This window comes from Heliangelus exortis, chromosome 10 (assembly GCF_036169615.1).
Source record: "Heliangelus exortis chromosome 10, bHelExo1.hap1, whole genome shotgun sequence".
In the NCBI taxonomy this organism is placed as follows: Eukaryota; Metazoa; Chordata; class Aves; order Apodiformes; family Trochilidae; genus Heliangelus; species Heliangelus exortis.
Genome location: NC_092431.1, coordinates 7867603 through 7873602, shown reverse-complemented (window position 1 = coordinate 7873602; position 6000 = coordinate 7867603).

The following is a 6000-nucleotide window of genomic DNA, read 5'->3' as shown; positions in this document are numbered from 1 at the left end:
TGTGGGGCAGTAAGCGAGAAGTGTGTGTGGGAATATCAGTGCCCTGCATTGGGATATCAATATTATAAATAAAAATGCTTTCAAAGAAAATCCTTAGTTCTTGAAGAGAAATATTTTAATTGTGAATGATGATATTTCTTGGTAAGTCTTCATTTCTAGGCTGCCCAGAAAGTAAAATTCCAAGAGGAGTCTTATTTGCTTTCTGTACAGATATTGTCAGGATTTTTTCTTCAGTGAGGATCTTCTACTGCTTAAGCAGGATTTGCAACCAAGAGGAGCAGCATTAAGGCATGAGCCACCACTACCCCTGTGCTGCAAGGTGGCCAGCACTGAGTGCCTCATTAGGGCTTACACCAGGCTGTGCATTTCCCTTTCCAGCATCAGCTGCTTCCAGGAGCTGGGAAGCTTCTAACAGGGTCCCAGCAGACTCTGCCACTCCATTCTGTGCTAAATTCAAACTACCCTTCTGTTTATCTGCTCACTTCTGCATTGGTCAGGCATTTTCCTTTTTTCTTGTGTGTAAAAAACATAAAGAAAGATATTGGTGTGACACCTGTCAGAGTGGTTCCAAAGAATGCTTATCAATATGGTGATACGTGCTTTATATATATAAATATAAATATGTTTTATATTGAGTGCTAAGGAAAATGAAGAACCCCAATAACAGGTTTTAATATTTGCCTTTAACCTTGAACCATCCCTTTCCTCTCATATGGGGCCTGTTACTGCAACATACTTCAATATACTAAATACTTGCCTTAATTCCTCTGTAACAGTTTCCTTATTAGGTTAAATGAAGTCTTCTTCCATACATCTCACCAAGATCCCTAACCATCTCCATTGTTTCTCTCTTGGCTTCCTTAATGTTATCAGTATGCAGCTTGAATGGGAATTGCCAGCTTAATCATCTGCTTTAATAGCAAGTATTTAATAATTGCAGATATAATAATTCACAACACTGACAAAATTTGCTATTCAGCACTAATTTCTTCAAATTCAAATTAGAAACACATTCATTTCTAATCAAGTTTCATTACTGATGTTTAATGAACAAGATCTTAAACCCCAGCATTCCAACAATATTTGGTTACAACATAAGCTTGGCTACATGAACATAACTTTTGGATTTTGTTTAGAAAAACTAATTCCAGACCTCTGTTGGGGTGTGTATCCACACCAAAATGGTGCAGCACCAGCTAACAGTGTATTTCTTTTTTTTTTTTCTATTTATATGTTTTGATTATTCCCACAACCAGAAAATAGAAAGACATGGCTCAAATCACCAAAGAATTGGCATGAAACCAAGTCCCCTCCATGACACTGCCACCTCCTCCTCTACGTAAGGTCAATACATTCAAGGGGACATTTCCCAGGTGCTCTCACTTGGGACAAGATCCTTTTCCAGAAGAAATTCAGGAGCAGCGTGCAGCTTCCTTCATGGGGAGCAGGTTGGTGCTGGATGGTCCCTCCTGCAAGGTATGAAGGACACAAGCCCAGGACCTCAAATATTTCACAGGCTATAAACACAAGGTGTTAACCCAGGGATCTCAGATATTAAGGGTGCAGGCTTGTGAACGTTCGCTAAGTCAGATGTGGAAGTCCAGAGGCATGGCAGAGATTAGAACTTACACTCTCACTGCTGTCCAGAATATCTAAGCATTGCAAGTTCAGCTGCAGAATCAGTGTATAGGATAGTATAGATTTATAAATGCATAATATGCTTTCAAAATAATATCAAAACAAGCCTATTATAGGCATCCTAACAGGTCCGACAGAAAAATCTGATAAAATCCTACACAGAATCTAGGTAGCAATGCTGAAGTATAACAGCAGTATACACAGCTTTACTTTCCATCTCTTTCATATCAAGTCTATCCTACTTCCCTGACATTTCCAAGGAGCTTCTGTGCACCCAACATAATTATCTCATTCATCTCTTCAGATGAACAGATTTCTGAAACCTGTGAAACCCCACTGCTGCCAACAGGACTGGTGTGGTGGCAGCAGATCCAGGTGCCAGCCTTTTCCCTCCACATCCCCAGCTTGTGGCAAACCCAGCATTCACCAGAGAGGAGGCTCCAAGGCAAAGGCTCTGCCTGACTCCACGTTATTGGTGTGGGGAACCAGGTGGGATCCCTCAAGCTGTAAATCACTTCCCACTTCTCCCCTCCTGCAGTGGCTCTGGGAGACGATTTGCAGCTTCTGCAAGATGGCTGTCGAAGTTTATGGAACTGGCTGATTTTTACAGGTCAAATAATAAAAAACCCACCATACAAAAAATCGGTTTTTGGGTCCAAGCACCTCCAATGGGAAGTCCCCTTTATTTCTGAGTGGCAGTGACAGCCACACAGCTGAGCAGTGCAGCTCCCTGTGAGGTGCTCTCTGCCATCAAGTACAAGACGTAGGAAAAGGGGAAAATAAAAGAAAGACAGCATGGCAAACCTAATGAACTCTCTACTGAGAGAGAGCCCTCAGTATGACAAAAGCACTTCAAATACGCGTTAGTCAGAAGTGTTGGAAAATCAGTTTTTTGCAAGAATCTCTTCTAATTATCTCTTTGCAATTCCTGAGGCCTCTTCCCCAGCGGAGCCCTGGCTGCTCCCGCAGCCCCACGCTCAATTTGCTCGGCTGAGGCTGCGAATGCCTCAGTGTGCAGCAGACATTTCCTTAAATGTTGAAAGACTTAAACAAATTATAACCATCCTATAATTTGGCAGGTAAGAAAAGAAGCTTTTAAAGAGCCTCGTTAAATGAATGACTTAAACCTTCACCCCAGGCTATTTTTAAAATTCATTTTGTCTTCACTCCAGCGAGGGGGAAGGCACAAATATATGCGTGATCCATGCCTAAAATTTCGATTGCTGAATTAATTAGAAATAAGCTGGATCTTTGTGGCTATTAATAAATGGATTGGGGAAATGGTGTTGGAACATTGGTCACTGAAATAGCCACAGCTTCATACCCTTCCTCCATGGACCAAAAACTGGAATGAGATTTATGAGTAATTTATGGCAAAGAAAAGAAAGACGCCACAGCACACCACCTCCTTGCAGCAGTTTTAATGCCTAACTTACATGCTCCCCTCCACTGCAACGTGTGCATTTTTAATCACACTAATATCAAGTGCCCACTTGTCACAATGCTGCAAATCAAGATATGCAAAGAGAGCTACACAGGAGCTTGCATTAAAAAATAATGCTGCTCCATCTATTGCATCCCACAGAGCCAGGAGGCTCCCCTGCTATATGTCTCTGCCATCAGGAATAGCATGAATTCATGGAGCACAGCAAAGACTTGGCTTCATTTGAGAACCTTGTGGAAGGGAGAATATTTAATCTGGCACCTTCAGATTCTCTACAGGAGAGGAGGGCACTGCACAGGGAGTTCTTTCTGCTCTGCCACCACGTGTGCCACCAGGGATTGCAAAGGGCAGAGGCTATTGGAGCAGATATTGCAGTGATGAACACTTGTTAAAGGAAATAAGGGATAAAGTAGCACTAGAGGAAGCAGAAGTCCCTGGCCTTCCCCAGGAAGCAAGGAGAATCCCTTAGTACATGTGAATGCATTTTGTGCACTCTGTGGGAAATAAGCTTTCACATAAATAATTGAAATGTGTTTAAAATGAACATTTGCAAGTGGTTGCACAGACAGACTTCTGAGACAATTCACCCCCTGACCTCTGTTTCCTCTATATGCAATCAGTATCATGTAATTTTTCTGTTCAAGATTTTTAATGGTTTGTTCATGCAATTTGAAAAAGGAAACAGGAAACAGTTTAAGAAATAAAAGCAGTTCCCCATTCACAAGTTCATTCATAATGCATCTGCTTTTAACTGCCTTGCCTACAACCCTAAGGTAGCGTAAAATTACACCAGGTCTAAATCCAGAATGCACGGACAGCAGTTATGAGTGGGAAGTAAGGCTTCCAGGTTTGTGTTGCTGGTGTAATTGAGGACTTTACTGAATGAAAGATGTTGCAACTATTCAGTATCTTTTTGAGACGGTCTTAGAGACTTCCATCTCATTCCTAACAAAACCACAACAATACAGTGAACTGTGTCTGTATTTACCCTCAACCACCAGCATGGGTGGGACCCTTGTCTGAGGTGACTTCTCAAGGGGAAGAACTCCTGGACTGCATCTGGACACAGCACCAGAGGCTCTCCTTGGTACAGATGGCACCCTTCTCCTCTGGGAGGCCCCAGAACAGGTATTTTTCTTTCTTTTGCTTCCTTAGACCCCTCAAAGAGAAGATGGAGGACTTAGGATGTCAAAGAACATAAAGCAGTCCTACAGCACCTCCTTTTAGCAGGCTCTAAGTCAACTGCAGAAACTGTTATGAATTTGGTCCTCAGATAAAAGAGAGCAACACACAAATGACCAAGCTGGGTTTCAGATTATCAGGAAAAAGAGAGATAATGTGACATAATATATTTGGAGGGTAAAACATCCCCACAAGCCAAAAAACTCAATTTCATGCTCTCAACCTAGAAAATAACACCGATTTAAACAGACACATGAAATTAGCACTCACTGCCACCAAGTGTGTATCAGACATAATGCAAGGATGTGTTTCTACAGTGAACAAAAGCTTTGTAGATAGCATTGCATCACCTGTAAGCATCACCCCAGACCAGTATCAACACCTCTGTGAGACCTTCCCCTCTGCCCCCTGGCAGCTCACACACTGCTCAGCTGCTGCAGTGTCTCAGCACTTTACTCTCTAGTTCCAGTTTATGGGTCATGAAGCTTCAGGACTGTTCTTCCCCTTCATCTCACCCTGCACCCCAGACACTGCAGCACTGCAACCTTCCCCCAGATTACACAGTATGCCTAAACCCTGGACCATGCTTCTTATCTCTATTCCTAGCCCAGGACTGGTCTTCTGGTCCTGGACTTCAACTTTCATATTTACCCCTTCTTTCCAAAAAATGGTATCTGAAATCAGACCTGAAGTGCAAACAGCTTTCTGGCACTAGCTGCATGCTTCAAGCATCAGATCTGACTGCACAGCAGAGAGCATGTTCTGATGCACCCCATATTTCAGCAGAAAGACCAGTGGTTTACTGAAGCAGCAAGGATGGACACATCACAACAGTCAATGTGTGTAACCAGCCTTTTGCTTAAAACACCTGATTGCTGGTTAACAGCAGGTTATTTTATTGCATGACCCTGACTGTCAATTAAGTTTTGATAATCATGATAAAACAATCCATTGCTACAAAACTTACTCCACTTGGACAAAAGTGATATAGCAAAAAACAAGAATCATGAGCATCTCAGAGCATAAAAACAAAGTGCCCTGAAACAGCAAATTGTTCAATTGTATTTTGAAAGGTGATTACTCCATATCTGTATGTGATGGTGGGAAAGAGTAAGAAAGACCAAAATAGTCAGACTCTCTTACTTAAGCATTAAAAAGGTAGAAGAAAAGGGATTAGCTGCTTCTTCTCTGACACATGCTGCTGATCTAGCTTAAAAATAGTCTCAAATTTAACTTTATAACCAGGGATATAACAAGGAGCAGCTTGGACCATAAAAAACCTCCAAAAAACAACTGTCTATATACATACAAGTTATAATAAAAAAATATTGGATAGGCCCCAAAATTTAAGAAAGATGTAAAGGTCCTTGACCATGTCCAGGAAAAGAAAGTTGGTGAAAGGGCTGAAAGGTTATAAGGTGCAGCTGAGGAGCTTGTCTAGTTTGGAGAAAAGGATGAGGTGCAATCTCATTGCTCTCTGCAGCTTCCTGCAGAGGAGAGATGGGGAGGGTGGTGCTGAGCCATTCTCCCAGCTATCCAGCGATAGGACACATGGGAATGGTTCAAAGCTGCATTAAGGGAGGATTTGATGGGATTTTAGGAAGTCTTTATTTACCAAGAGGGTGACTAAACACTGTAACAGGCTTCCCAGAGAAGCAGTCAATGCCCCAAGCCTGTCAGGGTTTAAAAGGCATTTGGGCAACATGCTTAGCATGCCTTAGGCTTTGGTCAGCCCT